The 17741-nt window shown below is 50.5% G+C and overlaps 1 long non-coding RNA gene across 1 annotated transcript; it reads right to left on the reverse strand.

Annotated features, from left to right (window-relative positions):
- Positions 1 to 414: 414 nt before the first annotated feature.
- LOC142300919 (uncharacterized) lies at positions 415 to 17529 on the reverse strand. Its single transcript, XR_012752681.1, has 3 exons — positions 17280 to 17529; positions 10718 to 12085; positions 415 to 1960 (listed from the first exon to the last, which is right to left on the reverse strand). It is a non-coding gene; the product is annotated as an uncharacterized LOC142300919 (long non-coding RNA).
- Positions 17530 to 17741: the final 212 nt, after the last annotated feature.

Consider the following 17741-nt stretch of genomic DNA (forward strand, 5'->3'; position numbering starts at 1 on the left):
GTGGCTCTAAGCCTCCCTCGCTCCAGGGGCAGCTCCGGGCCTCCGTCTCTTCCTGTGCTGCTCTGGGCCCCTGTTACTCCACGTGCAGCACTGAGCCTCCGGCACTCCACGTGCAGCTCCGGGCCTCCATCACGCCACGTGCAGCTCCGGACCTCTGTTACTCCGGGTGTGGCTCTGGCCCTTCATCACTATAGGTGTGGCTTTGGCCCTTCATTACTATAGGTGTGGCTCCGGGTCTTTGATACTCCAGGTGCGCTTTTAGACCTCTGTGTCTTGCTAAATTCTCCTAAAAAGGGGCTGAAAGCCCGTACTTACGAAGCGCTCACTGATATCCTAATCAGGCACGAATACTAAGATTCTTTATAGCTAGATACTATATATTTTAATAGCACATGAATAATCAATGGTACAGAGGCATTAGAACTACTTTATAGTCATAGAATCTTATACAATAACAGAAATATGCATCAACATTACTGTATGCTGTAGCACGCCTTTCTCATCGGAGGGACTCGATTAGTGAGAAGGAAAACAACCTGGCCTCTGCATCACAGGCGCAGTGCGTCCACTTTGAGCGTCCTGGAAATGTCCCTAATCTCACTGAGCGAGTCCTGTATTTTTATACCAAAACTTTGTACGTCGTGTGCACTGAGTATTGCAATTGGTGACCAGCATGTGATTGCTGAGTCATGGTCATGTAACCTGACCACAAGCTGGTGTGGGCACCAGTAGCTTCCTGCACATGTTGGTGGTTAACCAATGGCTGACCACTAGTTTCCTGCATATATTGCAATGAGCCATGAATTTTACATCACCAGTTTCCTACACATATTTTTAGCTAACCACGAGTTTCCTGCATATATTAAACTGTAAGCGTTCCTTCCTCATAAGTGGTTTGTTCAAGATCTACTAACACGTACGCTTGGTCATGGTGAACTAGGTTCAACCAGAGGACACCTCTTTGATACTGAGTTTTGGATGGATCAAATAATACCTGTGAGCACTATCTTTTGATTAGGATTCCTATCTAATCCCACTCATTCTTTCAGCCATATCACTTTGGTATCACAATCGGTCCTTGATCCCAGGGATTATTTTCTATCATCAGTATTCCACTAGAGGAAGATCACTCAGAAAACACCATACCGTGACCAAGAGGTATTGCTTTAATAGGACACTAGCATTGACTTTGCCACAAATTTTGATTTCTTGGTTTGTTTAGATAAATGTTGAATCACAAATATAATCACTTTCACTACTATGTATATTAAAACTAAAAGCAATATTATCTGCATTAGATTTCCCGATATGTTACAAGTTGTAAGTTTCACTAGTCCCATTTATGAATATATTGGCATAAGGCCATAACATATCATGAATTGTCCTTTCCACTAAGCTGGGTTTAAAAGCATCTACAGTATTTACAGTTGTCCCAAAACTTATTTTTATATTCCCCATAGGGAGGAATCCCAGGTTAGTCAGTCCAGTCTTATTTCTTGGTACCCAAATTCCTCCCTTAAAAGTCAGATATTGTAAATTGGTGACTGTTCCACTCAAATTGCCTCGCCACCATGGAAGATTTATCCATCCCACTATGGGAATGGGTACTGTAGTATTCCATAGGCGAACATTTCGAGTGTCTATCAGCAAGATGATCAGAACAACTTTTCCACTTTAGGATTTCCTCCATCGATACCGGGGTGGCCAGATCAGGGATACTGGTGGCTGTAACCGGAGAATGTGTACAGATCCAGCAATCTGTGTGTTGGCTGCTGTTCAGCGCATCAGTTACAATGTGATGGTGCATCAGCAATTTATTCGCCATAGGTTCCTCCTGATGTAGACTTGTCCATCCAACGACCAAAGAGGCGAACATCAGACACAGGAATTTCTCCATCTCATCACTATCGAGCTCTTCCCGGTAACCGATACCATGGATTCCGCTTATTTACAACACCATCTGCAAATAGAGATACACTATTATTCTCGTAAATGACATTTTTCTTGTGGGACATATTCCCACTTCTCCACTCCTGGTCTCATTATCAGGAGAGTACGATCTTTTCCGACCGCTGTTACCTCTGCCTCTGAGGGCGGTCCTTGGAGGTTTTGCAACACTTTCTCACAAGCTTTTCCCACCCACATAACGAGTCGCTCCGTCTGTGAACCCTGCAGGTGTTTGTTGTTGTTCGGTTAAATCTTCATATGCGTCCCCCACTGCACCGGGGATTCTTCTAGCATGGCGGCTTTGCTGGAGAAAGATGTTTCCTCAGCTACCTCTGCCGCTTTCTCATGTAGAGTGGCGATCCCGCCTTCTCCCTTCTTGGCCCTTTCTGAAATGTACCATTTCCATTTAATGATACCTTGCTCCTGGGCGTGCCCCACCCTATTGGTTTTAGGATTGGACAACACCCACTGCATTATGGGTATTGCTGGTCTCAGCCTCATGTTCAATGGTTAATTGTTCCGTCTCCACCAGAGCCCAATAACAAGCTAACAATTGCTGTTCAAAAGGAGTGTATTTTTCTCCAGCATCTGGTAATTTTCTATTCCAAAATCCAAGAGGAACTCTTTTTCCCCCTTGTTTTTGCCAAAGTGACCAATTGGCATACATCTGCTGAACTGACCCATGCAGCTCCACGGGTCCTCACAACATTGACCATAGATCCATGGCATGTTGTATCGCTTCCTTGACCATCTCTAACGCATTTTGCTGTTCCTCTCCCCAGCGGAACTCATATTTTTTCTTGTTACTTTGTACAAAGGAGCCAACATTTGTCCCAAATGAGGGATATGTTGTCTCCAAAAACCAAACAATCCAATATAAGACTGAGTCTCTTGTTTGGATTTAGGGACCGGGAAATTAATAATTTTCTGTCTGGCACTGGGCAAGATCTCTCTGTGCCCCTTGTTCCACTGAATCCCTAGAAATTTTACCACCGGAGATGGTCCTTGAACCTTGGCATCATTGATTTCCCATCCTTTACTCCTCATATGAGCAACCAGTTTTGCCAATTGATCTTTCAGACTTTGCTCATCTTGTCCTTGTATCATTATATCATCGATATAATGTGAGATCTGCATTTCTGATGGTAGATCGAATCCATCCAAATGCTCTGCCACCGTCCGGTGACAGGTTGTGGGGCTATGTAGCCCTCCTTGGGGTAACCTGGTAGAGGTATATTGTCTCCCTAACCAACTGAATGCAAATTGATCTTGAGCCTTCTCTTCTATAGGTATAGTAAAGAAAGCATTTGCCAAATCAATTACTGCATACCAAGTTCCGGAGTGAGTGTGAATATTTTCCACAATCGTTATTGTATTCGGAACTGCAGCTGTCAAAGGAGGAGTATTCTTGTTTAACTCCCTATAATCGACTGTCATGCGCCAGGAGCCGTCCCTCTTTGTATCTGGCCAGACAGGATTATTCCATGCGGTAGTAGTAGGGCGCATTACCCCAGTATCTACCAATTCTTTAATGGTTTCTCCTATCTCTCTGTGACCTCCTGGTATTCGATATTGTTTCATAGCTACCATTTTTGTAGATGGAGGCACATGTACAGGGGGCATTTTGACTTTGCCCACCACCACCGGTCGCATTTCCTTATGACAAGACTTAACCCCAAAGGAGAATTTTCCTTCGGTTAGATTAAGTCATCCCTTTTAGGACATTAATTCCCAAAATATATTCTGGTATAGGTACTACCAGCACCGTATACTTCTTGATAGGTAAATTACCTATCTTCAAAGCTGCCTGTGTCTGAACCCCGGTGATCACTTGACCACCTAGTCCAGCAATTTTTACTCGAGGTCCTTTTATTTTTTCTGGGTTTCCATGAATTAAAGTAGCCTCCGCCCCCGTGTCAATCAAAGCTGGGACTCTTTGAACATTTCCCCCTTTCCAATGTATGCTAAGATTGACGTAGGGACGTTCGTCCCTTTTTATCAATGGGGGGGCTTGGCTGGCTACCTATGGTAAATCACTTCCTTCTGAACTTTCATTTACACAGAACCCTTCCTTCCGTGACCTTTCTGGCCATGACTGCAGCCAATTCTTCCCATGGGTAAACTGACTGAAAATCTTCCCAAGACACTTTCTTTGGGGGTTTTTCCCCTTTTTCTTATTTCTTTACCTTGGGGGTTTTTGAGCCCCCCTCCACATTTGTAGTGGTCGCTTTCTTTGCGGATAGAACTTTCTGTTTGTACAACTTCCATAATTCTCCTGTCTCCTTTCCTTATTGATCCCGGCTTTAAGCAAAGCCTGGAACATGTCTTTGTGAGACACCCGTGGGGCCTCCCCCTACTGATTTCTGTTTCCAATCAGGATTGTTTGGCTTACTGTTACCAACATGGCCTCCAGGTGATGATTTATCCCACTGTCCCATATCCTGTAACTCCCTCATCCTCCCTAGAACTACACCGATTGATTCTCCAGTCAGCGCTACAGTTAAGGTTAAAATAACTGTTTTGTATGCTGGAGGAGCATGTTTAACCAGCCTATTGTTACGTCACCACCGGAGTCTGCTCCAGCGACTTCTGCTCCAATCGCCAGGCGACGCCGTGTTCCTGCCGTGGATGGTGCTGGTGATGGGAGAGGAGTCGATGCCAGCGGCACCGGTGGGCGCAGGCTCCGATCATCCACTGGGCTGGGTTATCTTGGGATCTGCAGTACCACTGGCTGACTGTTGGTGGCGTGTGTCTTCCAGCTGAAGTTGCCAGCGTTCAACTGCAGCCAATGGGAAGACACCACACCCTTCTTAGCTCCCCTGCTGTCTGCTCACCTCTGCCAGAGATAGTTCTGATTTCCTGGCTCCTGGTCCGCCCTATTCTGTTTTATGATTCCTGTGTGCTGACTTCTGCGTGTTTTCTGACTACCCTCCAGCCTACTGTTTTTGTACCTCGCTGCCCGATCCGGATTTGACCTCTGCTACGTTTTCTGATTACGTCCTTGCCTGCAGATTCTGTCCCTGTTCTGCTATTCCTGGTTTGACCCTGCCTGACGACTACGCTCATCGGACTGCAGCCTTCCACAGGTAGTGATCTCCAGGGTCCTGTGTAATTCCAAATCCCTGGATAGGGGTTAAAGGGTTTCAGGGTTCTGGGGGTCCTGCTTGGTGAGTGGCTTCCCTCTAGCCTGTCCATTACATCCCATCTGAGTCTGTTGATCCAGGCAGGCATTACACCTATTTCTTTCGCTGGCTGTCAATGGGTACTGGAGATAATCATCATCCATTCCCAAAAGAGGAAGAGCATTCCTCATTGCTTCTTCCTTCAGCCGTTCCATACCATCTTTTAAGGTATACCAAGGTTTATCACTGATAGGAAAGTCTGCTTCTGATGGGTATTTGTCCAGAAAAGCATGATTAAGTTTTGAGTGCCATGCTCATTATGATCAGCAAAATAATTTTTTATTGATCTCTGAATTACTGGGTCCCGAGACATGGTGACAAATTTTGCCACGTCTCCGGCGTCAAAGTGCACTCCACCTCCTCCGAGATCGTGCACCCTGACCAACCAGGGAATTTTTCCTTCGCCTGGTTTTTGTCTAAACTGTGTTAAAATGCTATCAACTTCTCCCTGAGAGTAATCTTCAATGGATACTTGATTCTTTACATGAGGAATCGTTCTCTCATTTGTGATGGCATTACCATCTTTGTCATATTGCAGATTCCCCTGACCATCCCGGACATGTTCCTGGATGATCTCATTCTCTGTCCTCTCTAGGCGCCTCCTTACTGGGTTTGCCTGAATCCTCCCTTTATGGTAATCCTCCTCATCAGATGATGAAGATGAATCCCACACATCCCCATCCCAAGTATCGGGATCCCAGTTTATAGAAGCTGAGGCGATACTTTTATGTACCTTGGTTTTATTTACTTTTCCTCTTCTTTTCTTGTACTTATTTTGAGCAATTTTTACGGCAGCTTTTTCTGCCACATTCTGATAATGTTCCAATTTATCCTTCAACATTTGGGTATTACATTCCAGAACTGTTTTCTGGCCTCCTAATTCTGTTATCTTTTGTTCCATCTGGGAACATTTCTTCTGCATCTTTAGATTACGCTCATGCATCGCGCGATATGCACTTGCCAAAATCCAGATGCGCCGTCCTAAAGACACTACATCACCTGCTTTCACAGGGACACTACTGAGCACATTCACAACATCAGTAGCTTCACTACCCTTGACATCACCTGCTTTCACAGGGACACTACTGAGTACATTCACAACATCAGTAGCTTCACTACCCTTGACATCACCTGCTTTCACAGGGACACTACTGAGCACATTCACTACATCAGTAGTTTCACTACCCTTGACATCACCTGCTTTCACAGGGACACTGCTGAGTACATTCACAACATCAGTAGTTTCACTACCCTTGACATCACCTGCTTTCACAGGGACACTACTGAGTACGTTCACAACATCAGTAGACTCACTACCCTTGAGCTTATCCTGCCTTTGTTATGCCAATACACAATTGACCAATTCATGTGCTATAAGATTGTAAGGAGCCTCAGTCCAGCCGGGGATCTCCACAACCCCCTTAACATTATCCTTACGTTTTCTGAACATTTTAACACCATGCAAAAAGATTGAAGAAAAATCTGGAAATTTGCCAAATATATGTTTTTAATTTCTAATTTACAAAAATTCGTTACTTCTTATAGAAGTAATCCTGCCAACAGCGCCAATTTATGTCTTGCTAAATTCTCCTAAAACAAAAAGGGTCTGAAAGCCCGTACTTACGAAGCGCTCACTGATATCCTAATCAGGCACAAATACTAAGATTCTTTATAGCAAGATACTATTTATTTTAATAGCACATGAATAATCAATGGTACATAGGCATTAGAACTACCTTATAGTCATAGAATCTTATACAAAAACAGAAATATGCATCAACATTACCGTATGTTGTAGTACGCCTTTCTCATTGGAGGGACTCGATTAGTGAGAAGGAAAACAACCCGGCCTCTGCATCACAGGAGCAGTGTGTCCACTTTGAGCGTCCTGGAAATGTCCCTTTTTTATACGAACTTTGTACGTCGTGTGCACCGAGTATTGCAATTGGTGACCAGCATGTGATTGCTGAGTCATGGTCATGTAACCTGACCACACACTGCTGTGGGCACCAGTAGCTTCCTGCACATGTTGGTGGTTAATCACTAGTTTCCTGCATATATTGCAATGAGCCGTGAATTTTACATCGCCAGTTTCCTACACATGTTTTTAGCTAACCACGAGTTTCCTGCATATATTAGGCTATGTGCACACGTTGCGTTCTATTACGCAGCGTAAATAGTCACTGCATGTGCGTCTCTGAACGTAGCCGAAAAGCTGAGTTCTGAGACGCATTCGGCAGAACGCAACGTGCACACATTCCTGCAGAATTCATGCGTTCTGGATGCTTTCTCTGCCATGGGAAAAGCATCCAGTGCGGTCCCACTCGGCTCTGCTGCATCCCCATAGACTTGCAGCAGAGCCGACTGGGACCGGAATGTCAAAAAGAGCACATGGCTGGCTGCGGGAGACAGCCGCGCGATCAGAATGAACTTCACCCTACTTTATTGTGATCGCGTGGCTGTCTGTGTGCCGCGGCTTGATTTGCGGTCACAGGTGAAGGACTCACCTGTGACCGCAAATCTGAGTGACTGCAGTGAGCCACGCGATCACCGGTGCCATCACTCAGGTTACCCGCGGCCAGCTTGAGTCCTCCACCCGAGACCTGTGGCCGCGGGTAACCTGAGTGACGTCCCCACACACATCCCGACATTACCGCCGACATCCCCGCACACATCCTGACATCCCCGCACACATTCTGACATCCCCCCACACATCCCCGCACACATCCTGACATCCCCGCACACATCCCGACATTACCGCCGACATCCCCGCACACACCCCGACATCCCCGCACACACCCCGACATCCCCGCACACATCCTGACATCCCCGCACACATCCCCGCACACATCCTGACATTCCCGCACACATCCCCGCACACATCCCGACATTACCACCGACATCCCCGCACACATCCCGACATCCCCGCACACATCCTGACATCCCCGCACACATCCTGACATCCCCGCACACATCCCCGCACACATCCTGACATCCCCGCACACATCCCCGCACACATCCTGACATCCCCGCACACATCCCCGCACACATCCTGACATCCCCGAACACATCCCGACATTACCACCAACATCCCCGCACACACCCCGACATCCCAGCACACATCCTGACATCCCCACACACATCCCCGCACACATCCTGACATCCCTGCACACATCCCCGCACACATCCTGACATTCCCGCACACATCCCCGCACACATCCCGACATTACCAGTGACATCCCCGCACACATCCCGACATCCCCGCACACATCCTGACATCCCCGCACACAACCCGACATTACCTCCGACATCCCCGCACACATCCTGACATCCCCGCACACATCCCCGCACACATCCTGACATCCCCGCACACATCCCCGCACACATCCTGACATCCCCGCACACATCCCCGCACACATCCTGACATCCCCGCACACATCCCGACACTACCACCGACATCCCCGCACACATCCCGACATCCCCGCACACATCCTGACATCCCCGCACACAACCCGACATTACCTCCGACATCCCTGCACACATCCTGACATCCCCGCACACATCCTGACATCCCCGCACACATCCTGACATCCCCGCACACATCCTGACATCCCCGCACACATCCCGACATTACCACCGACATCCCCGCACACATCCCGACATCCCCGCACACATCCTGACATCCCCGCACACAACCCGACATTACGTCCGACATCCCCGCACACATCCTGACATCCCCGCACACATCCTGACATCCCCGCACACATCTTGACATCCCCGCACACAGCCCGACATTACCACCGACATCCCCGCACACATCCCGACATCCCCGCACACATCCTGACATCCCCGCACACAGCCCGACATCCCCGCACACATCCTGACATCCCCGCACACAACCCGACATTACCTCCGACATCCCCGCACACATCCTGACATCCCCGCACACATCCTGACATCCCCGCACACATCCTGACATCCCCGCACACAGCCCGACATTACCGCCGACATCCCCGCACACATCCTGACATCCCCGCACACATCCCCGCACACATCCTGACATCCCCGCACACATCCCCGCACACATCCTGACATCCCCGCACACATCCCCGCACACATCCTGACATAGCCGCACACAACCCGACATTACCTGCGACATCCCCGCACACATCCTGACATCCCCGCACACATCCTGACATCCGCGCACACAGCCCGACATTACCGCCGACATCCCCGCACACATCCCGACATCTCCGCACACATCCTGACATCCCCGCACACAGCCCGACATCCCCGCACACATTCCGATACTACAGCCCTCATCATCACCGCACACACACACAGGCATTATCTCAGTGATGTCCCCGCTGCCAGCGCGACTCCCTTTAGTTGCTGCATGGAGCGGACAGGAGCGGCGGTGTTGTACTGCCGCTCCAGTCAGCTTCATGTAGCAGAGCTGGATGTGTCGCGGGACCTCGTGGTTTACGCCGGACCTGGAGGGGTATTTGGGGATTTTAATAAAGTGGTGAAAGTGGGTGGTTTTTGTCTTTTATTTCAAATAAAGGATTTTTCGGGTGTATGTGTTTATTTACTTTCACCAGGTTAATCATTGGGGGTGTCTCATAGACGCCTGCAACGATTAACTAGGACTTAGTGGCAGCTATGGGCTGCTGCCATTAACTCCTTATTACCCAGATTGCCACCGCACCAGGGCAGTTCTGGATGAGCCGGGTACAGTCCCGGGACTGTCGCATCTAATCCATGCGGCAATTCCGGGCGGCTGCTGGCTGATATTTTTAGGCTGGGGGGCTCCCCATAATGTGGGGCTCCCCATCCTGAGAATTCCAGCCTTCAGCCGTGTGGCTTTACCCTGGCTGGTATCAAAATTGGGGGGGACCGCACGCCGTTTTTTTTTAAATTATTTATTTATTTATTTTACTGCACTACATAGACCCGCCCACCGGCGGCTGTGATTGGTTGCAGAGAGACAGCTGTCACTCAGCATGGGGGCGTGTCTGACTGCAACCAATCATAGGCGCCGGTGGGCGGGGAAAGCAGGGAATACGAGATTGAATAATGGGCGGCCGGCATTTTCAAAAGCAGGAGAAGCCGCCGGAGCAGTGACAGCCGTACAGCTGATTGGTGAGTATGAGAGACGGGGGGAGAGAGATAGACCGACAGAGAGACATAGACAGACCGACAGGGAGACACAGAGACTGACAGACAGACAGAGAGAGAGACCGACATTACAACCAATACGCACAAAAGACGTGACATGTCACTTCTTAGAACGCGCGCTTCGGGCAGCAGCCGAAGCGCTGCGCTTTAATACGCCACGTGCGCACGGCTCCTGCATAATCTTCATAGACTGTGCAGGGGACGCAGGACGCATGCAGTTACGCTGCGCTACAAAGCGCAGCGTAACTGCATGTAATTACGCACCGTGCGCACATAGCCTTAAACTGTAAGGTTCCTTCCTCATAAGTGGTTTGTTCAAGATCTACTAACACGTATGCTTGGTCATGGTGAAATAGGTTCAACCAGAGGACACCTCTTTGATACTGAGTTTTGGATGGATCAAATAATACCTGTGATCACGATCTTTTGATTAGGATTCCTATCTAATCACACTCCTTCTTTCAGTCATATCACATTGGTATCACACTCTGTCACTTCAGGTGTGGCTCTAAGCCTCCCTCGCTCCAGGTGCGGCTCCGGGCCTCCGTCTCTTCTTGTGCTGCTCTGGGCCCCTGTTACTCCACGTGCAGCTCTGAGCCTCCGGCACTCCACTTGCAGCTCCGGGCTTCTGTTACTCCGGGTGTGGTTCTGGCCCTTCATCACTATAGGTGTGGCTCTGGCCCTTCATCACTATAGGTGTGGCTCTGGCCCTTCATCACTATAGGTGTGGCTCCGGGCCTTTGACACTCCAGGTGTGCTTTTGAACCTCTGTCACTTCAGATACGGCTCCGGGCCTCCGTCTCTTCCTGTGCTGCTCTGGGCCCCTGTTACTCCACGTGCAGCTCTGAGCCTCCGGCACTTCACGTGCAGCTTCAGGCCTCCGTCGCTCCAAGTGTGGCCCTGGGCCTCTGTTGATCTAGGTGCGGCTCTGGCCCTTTATCACTAGGTGAGGCTCTGGGCCTTCATCACTCTAAATGTGGCTCTAGGCCTCCGACACTCCAGGTGCATTTTTAGACCTCTGTCACTAAAGGTGAGGCTCCAGGCCTTCATCTCTCCAGGTACCACTCTGAGCCTCTGTTACTACAGATACCGCTGTGGACATCCATCACTCCAAGTGCTGCTCTGGGCCTCCATCACTTCAAGAGCAGGTGCAGCTCCGGCCCTCTGTTGCTCCAGGTTCAGCTCCGGGCCTCCGTTGTTCCAGGTGTGGCTCTGGGCCTCCGTCGCTCCAGGTGCGGCTCCGGGCCTCTATTACACCAGGTGCAGCTTCAGCCTCAGTTACTACATGAGTGGCCTCTATCACTTCCCGTGCTGCTCTGAGCCTGTTACTCCACGTGCAGCTCCGGGCCTCAGTCACTCCAAGTGTGTCCATGGGCCTCTGTCGCTCCAGGTGCTGCTCTGGCCCTTCATCATTCTAGGTGTGGCTCCGGGCCTCCGACATTCGAGGTGCTGCTCTGGGTCTTCGGCACTCCAGGTGCACTTTTGGACCTCTGTCTCTTTGGGTGTGGCTCCAGGCCTCTGTCACTCCAGGTGAGGCTCCAGTCCTCCGACATGCAGCTCTGGGCCTCTGTCACTTCAGGAGCTGCTCCGGGCCTCTGACTCCCCATGTGCAGTTCTAGGTCTCCATCACTCTAGGTGCTTCTTCGGGCCTCCATCTCTTCAGGTGCTGCTCTGGACTTCCATCACTCCAGCTGCTGTTCTGAGCCTCCATCCCTCCACGTGCTGCTCTGTGCCTCTGTCACTCCAGGTGTGGCTCTGAATCTCCATCACTCCAGGTGCTGCTCACCCCATAAACAAAACCAAAAGAAAAACACAAAATGATCATATACCCTATCACAGGGGTCTCAAACATGTGGATGGACACATTACTACATGATGGGGACAAGGATGGACACATTACTACAAGGGGAAACGGATAGGGACAAGGATGGGCACTTTATTACATGATGGGGACAAGGATGGACACATTACTACAAGGGGACAAGGATAGGGACAAGGATGGGCACTTTATTACATGATGGGGACAAGGATGGACACATTACTACAAAGGGACAAGGATAGGGACAAGGATGGGCTCTTTATTACATGATGGGGACTAGGATGGGCACATTACTACAGGATGGGGACAAGGATGGGCACATTACTACAGGATGGGGACAAGGATGGGAACATTACTACAGGATGGGGACAAGGATGGGCACATTACTACAAGATGGGGACAAGGATGGGCACATTACTACAGGATGGGGACAAGGATGGGAACATTACTACAGGATGGGGACAAGGATGGGCACATTACTACAAGATGGGGACAAGGATGGGCACATTACTACAGGATGGGGACAAGGATGGGAACATTACTACAGGATGGGGACAAGGATGGGCACATTACTACAAGCTGGGGACAAGGATGGGCACATTACTACAGGATGGGGACAAGGATGGGAACATTACTACAGGATGGGGACAAGGATGGGAACATTACTACAGGATGGGGTCAAGGATGTACATTATGTAGGTAACACTGTGATTGCTGGCTGTTAAAAATAAATATATATATATGTTTATTTATTTATATTATTATTATTTATATTTATTCTTATTTTCCGGCATATAAGGCAACCTCCAACTTTTACAGTTAAAATATAGAGTTTGGGATATACCATATACTGTACATTCTGCTATGAACCGATCTGAGTATAAGCCGAGGCCCCTATTTTACCACAAACAACTGTGAAACCGTATTGACTGGAGTAGAAGCTTAGGGTGGGAAATGCAGCAGCTACTGGAAACTGGAAAATTTCAAAAATAAAAATAGACCCCAATAAAATGTAGTGTGCCCCATCCTTGTCCCAACCTAGCAGTAATGTGCTAATGTGCCCACCGTTTAGTAATGTGCCCTGCAGTGATGTGCCCATTGTTTTGCAATGTTCCCTGTAGTAATGTGCCCATTGTTTAGTAATGTCCCATGCAGTAATGTGCCCATTGTTTAGCAATGTTCCCTGTAGTAATGTGCCCATTGTTTAGTAATGTCCCATGCAGTAATGTGCCCATTGTTTAGCAATGTTCCCTGTAGTAATGTGCCCATTGTTTAGTAATGTCCCATGCAGTAATGTGCCCATTGTTTAGTAATGTCCTCTGCAGTAATGTGCCCATTGTTTTGCAACGTTCCCTGTAGTAATGTGCCCATTGTTTAGTAATGTCCCATGCAGTAATGTGCCCATTGTTTAGCAATGTTCCCTGTAGTAATGTGCCCATTGTTTAGTAATGTCCCATGCAGTAATGTGCCCATTGTTTAGTAATGTCCTCTGCAGTAATGTGCCCATTGTTTAGTAATGTACCCTGCAGTAATGTGCCCATTGTTTAGTAATATTGCCTGCAGTAATGTGCTTATTGTTTAATAATGTCCTTCTACTGGTCCCCTTCTTGTCCCCTATTATGCCGTTGCATACACACATACACCGCCCTCACAAAGAATTCAAGTGCAGTAAAGCCATGACAGCAGACAGCAGCACCGTGCATCGGACACAATCATGGGGGGGTCTATCTGTCTGCGGTCCACAAGAAGAACCCCTTGATGATCACGTTTGGTGCATGGGGCACCGCTGCTGTCAGCACTTTACAGCAGTTGAATGCTTTGCATCGCTGCTGTAAAGCCATGACGGCAGACAGCAGCTCTGTGCACCGCTAATTATACGTCTTATAAGACGACCCCCGACTTTTCAGAAGATTTTCAGAGGTTAAAAAGTTGTCTTATACACCGGAAAATACGATAATAATGAGTTCAATAAAAAGTATGCGCCAAAGAAGCGGAGACCCCGGAACAGCGGGACCCCGTCCCTGCCGCCAGCGTCATCGGCCTGTGTGCCGGATGTCACACAAATGGATCCTGACAGTGCGTCCAATTAACAAGCCGAGAATCGCACCTCAGATCCAGGATGTCAGAATGATTAACCAGCGACTGACAACCCGAATACCGCGAGAAAGCCATCCCCGACCCCGGGAGGAACAGGTCACCACCACACGTCAGAGAACAGTATACACCAGCCACTGCTGACAACCGGCCTGTATACATGTGAGAGGTGTCAGCCCCGACCCCGGGAGGAACAGGTCACCACCACACGTCAGAGAACAGTATACACCAGCCACTGCTGACAACCGGCCTGTATACATGTGTGAGGGGTGTCAGCCCCGACCCCGGGAGGAACAGGTCACCACCACACGTCAGAGAACAGTATACACCAGCCACTGCTGACAACCGGCCTGTATACATGTGTGAGAGGTGTCAGCCCTGACCCCGGGAGGAACAGGTCACCACCACACGTCAGAGACCAGTATACACCAGCCACTGCTGACAACCGGCCTGTATATACATGTGTGAGGTGTCAGCCCCGACCCCGGGAGGAACAGGTCACCACCACACGTCAGAGAACAGTATACACCAGCCACTGCTGACAACCGGCCTGTATACATGTGTGAGGGGTGCCATCCCCGACCCCGGGAGGAACAGGTCCCCACCACACGTCAGAGACCAGTATACACCAGCCACTGCTGACAACCGGCCTGTATATACATGTGTGAGGTGTCAGCCCCGACCCCGGGAGGAACAGGTCACCACCACACGTCAGAGAACAGTATACACCAGCCACTGCTGACAACCGGCCTGTATACATGTGTGAGGGGTGCCATCCCCGACCCCGGGAGGAACAGGTCACCACCACACGTCAGAGACCAGTATACACCAGCCACTGCTGACAACCGGCCTGTATATACATGTGTGAGGTGTCAGCCCCGACCCCGGGAGGAACAGGTCACCACCACACGTCAGAGAACAGTATACACCAGCCACTGCTGACAACCGGCCTGTATACATGTGTGAGAGGTGACAGCCCCGACCCCGGGAGGAACAGGTCACCACCACACGTCAGAGACCAGTATACACCAGCCACTGCTGACAACCGGCCTGTATACATGTGTGAGAGGTGTCAGCCCTGACCCCGGGAGGAACAGGTCACCACCACACGTCAGAGACCAGTATACACCAGCCACTGCTGACAACCGGCCTGTATACATGTGTGAGGTGTCATCCCCGACCCCGGGAGGAACAGGTCACCACCACACGTCAGAGAACAGTATACACCAGCCACTGCTGACAACCGGCCTGTATACATGTGTGAGAGGTGTCATCCCCGACCCCGGGAGGAACAGGTCACCACCACACGTCAGAGAACAGTATACACCAGCCACTGCTGACAACCGGCCTGTATACATGTGTGAGAGGTGTCATCCCCGACCCCGGGAGGAACAGGTCACCACCACACGTCAGAGACCAGTATACACCAGCCACTGCTGACAACCGGCCTGTATACATGTGTGAGGTGTCATCCCCGACCCCGGGAGGAACAGGTCACCACCACACGTCAGAGAACAGTATACACCAGCCACTGCTGACAACCGGCCTGTATACATGTGTGAGAGGTGTCAGCCCTGACCCCGGGAGGAACAGGTCACCACCACACGTCAGAGACCAGTATACACCAGCCACTGCTGACAACCGGCCTGTATATACATGTGTGAGGTGTCAGCCCCGACCCCGGGAGGAACAGGTCACCACCACACGTCAGAGAACAGTATACACCAGCCACTGCTGACAACCGGCCTGTATACATGTGTGAGAGGTGTCAGCCCCGACCCCGGGAGGAACAGGTCACCACCACACGTCAGAGAACAGTATACACCAGCCACTGCTGACAACCGGCCTGTATACATGTGTGTGAGGTGTCATCCCCGACCCCGGGAGGAACAGGTCACCACCACACGTCAGAGAACAGTATACACCAGCCACTGCTGACAACCGGCCTGTATACATGTGTGAGAGGTGTCATCCCCGACCCCGGGAGGAACAGGTCACCACCACACGTCAGAGAACAGTATACACCAGCCACTGCTGACAACCGGCCTGTATATACATGTGTGAGGTGTCAGCCCCGACCCCGGGAGGAACAGGTCACCACCACACGTCAGAGAACAGTATACACCAGCCACTGCTGACAACCGGCCTGTATACATGTGTGAGGTGTCAGCCCCGACCCCGGGAGGAACAGGTCACCACCACACGTCAGAGAACAGTATACACCAGCCACTGCTGACAACCGGCCTGTATACATGTGTGTGAGGTGTCAGCCCGGACCCCGGGAGGAACAGGTCACCACCACACGTCAGAGAACAGTACACACCAGCCACTGCTGACAACCGGCCTGTATATACATGTGTGAGAGGTGTCAGCCCCGACCCCGGGAGGAACAGGTCACCACCACACGTCAGAGACCAGTATACACCAGCCACTGCTGACAACCGGCCTGTATACATGTGTGAGAGGTGACAGCCCCGACCCCGGGAGGAACAGGTCACCACCACACGTCAGAGACCAGTATACACCAGCCACTGCTGACAACCGGCCTGTATACATGTGTGAGGTGTCAGCCCCGACCCCGGGAGGAACAGGTCACCACCACACGTCAGAGACCAGTATACACCAGCCACTGCTGACAACCGGCCTGTATATACATGTGTGAGAGGTGTCAGCCCGGACCCCGGGAGGAACAGGTCACCACCACACGTCAGAGACCAGTATACACCAGCCACTGCTGACAACCGGCCTGTATATACATGTGTGAGGGGTGTCAGCCCCAACCCCGGGAGGAACAGGTCACCACCACACGTCAGAGAACAGTATACACCAGCCACTGCTGACAACCGGCCTGTATACATGTGTGAGAGGTGTCAGCCCCGACCCCGGGAGGAACAGGTCACCACCACACGTCAGAGACCAGTATACACCAGCCACTGCTGACAACCGGCCTGTATACATGTGTGAGGGGTTGTCGGTGGTCCATATGAGGCAGAATGCAGAATATGAGCAGGATGTAGACCGGTGGAGCTCGGGGGTCTGGATTTCTGGAGGAGGCATACCCCCTGTATACAGCAGACGCCGTCTTTTCCGTGTGCTGCTCGGCTGTCAACGCTTCCTCTACCGGAGACAATGACACGACGTGTGAGATGAATGGGGCTGTCACCTCCTGCGGCCGCACATTGTTGTTGACGCCAACCACGAAACAATTCATTATGAGCGCAGCGACGATCAGTAATAACAAGTGACCGCGATGACAAATGCCATGCACCGCTGAGGGCACTGTGCCATTAAGACATCGCCGGCGCCACCAGTCACAGCGCCTCATTATCTTCAACTGCCTGAAATAGAGACGCTGCGAATACGAGGAAAGTGAGCGGTCACCTAATGATTACACATGTAATGAGGAGGGGCCGACACCGAGGACGAGGGGCCGAGATTGAGGATGACAGCGAGGTGCCGAGAACGAGGAGAAGAGCGAGGGGCAAACATGGAGGACGAGGGGCCGACACCGAGGACGAGGG

The sequence above is a fragment of the Anomaloglossus baeobatrachus genome, chromosome 4 (genome assembly GCF_048569485.1).
Source record: "Anomaloglossus baeobatrachus isolate aAnoBae1 chromosome 4, aAnoBae1.hap1, whole genome shotgun sequence".
Lineage (NCBI taxonomy): Eukaryota > Metazoa > Chordata > Amphibia > Anura > Aromobatidae > Anomaloglossus > Anomaloglossus baeobatrachus.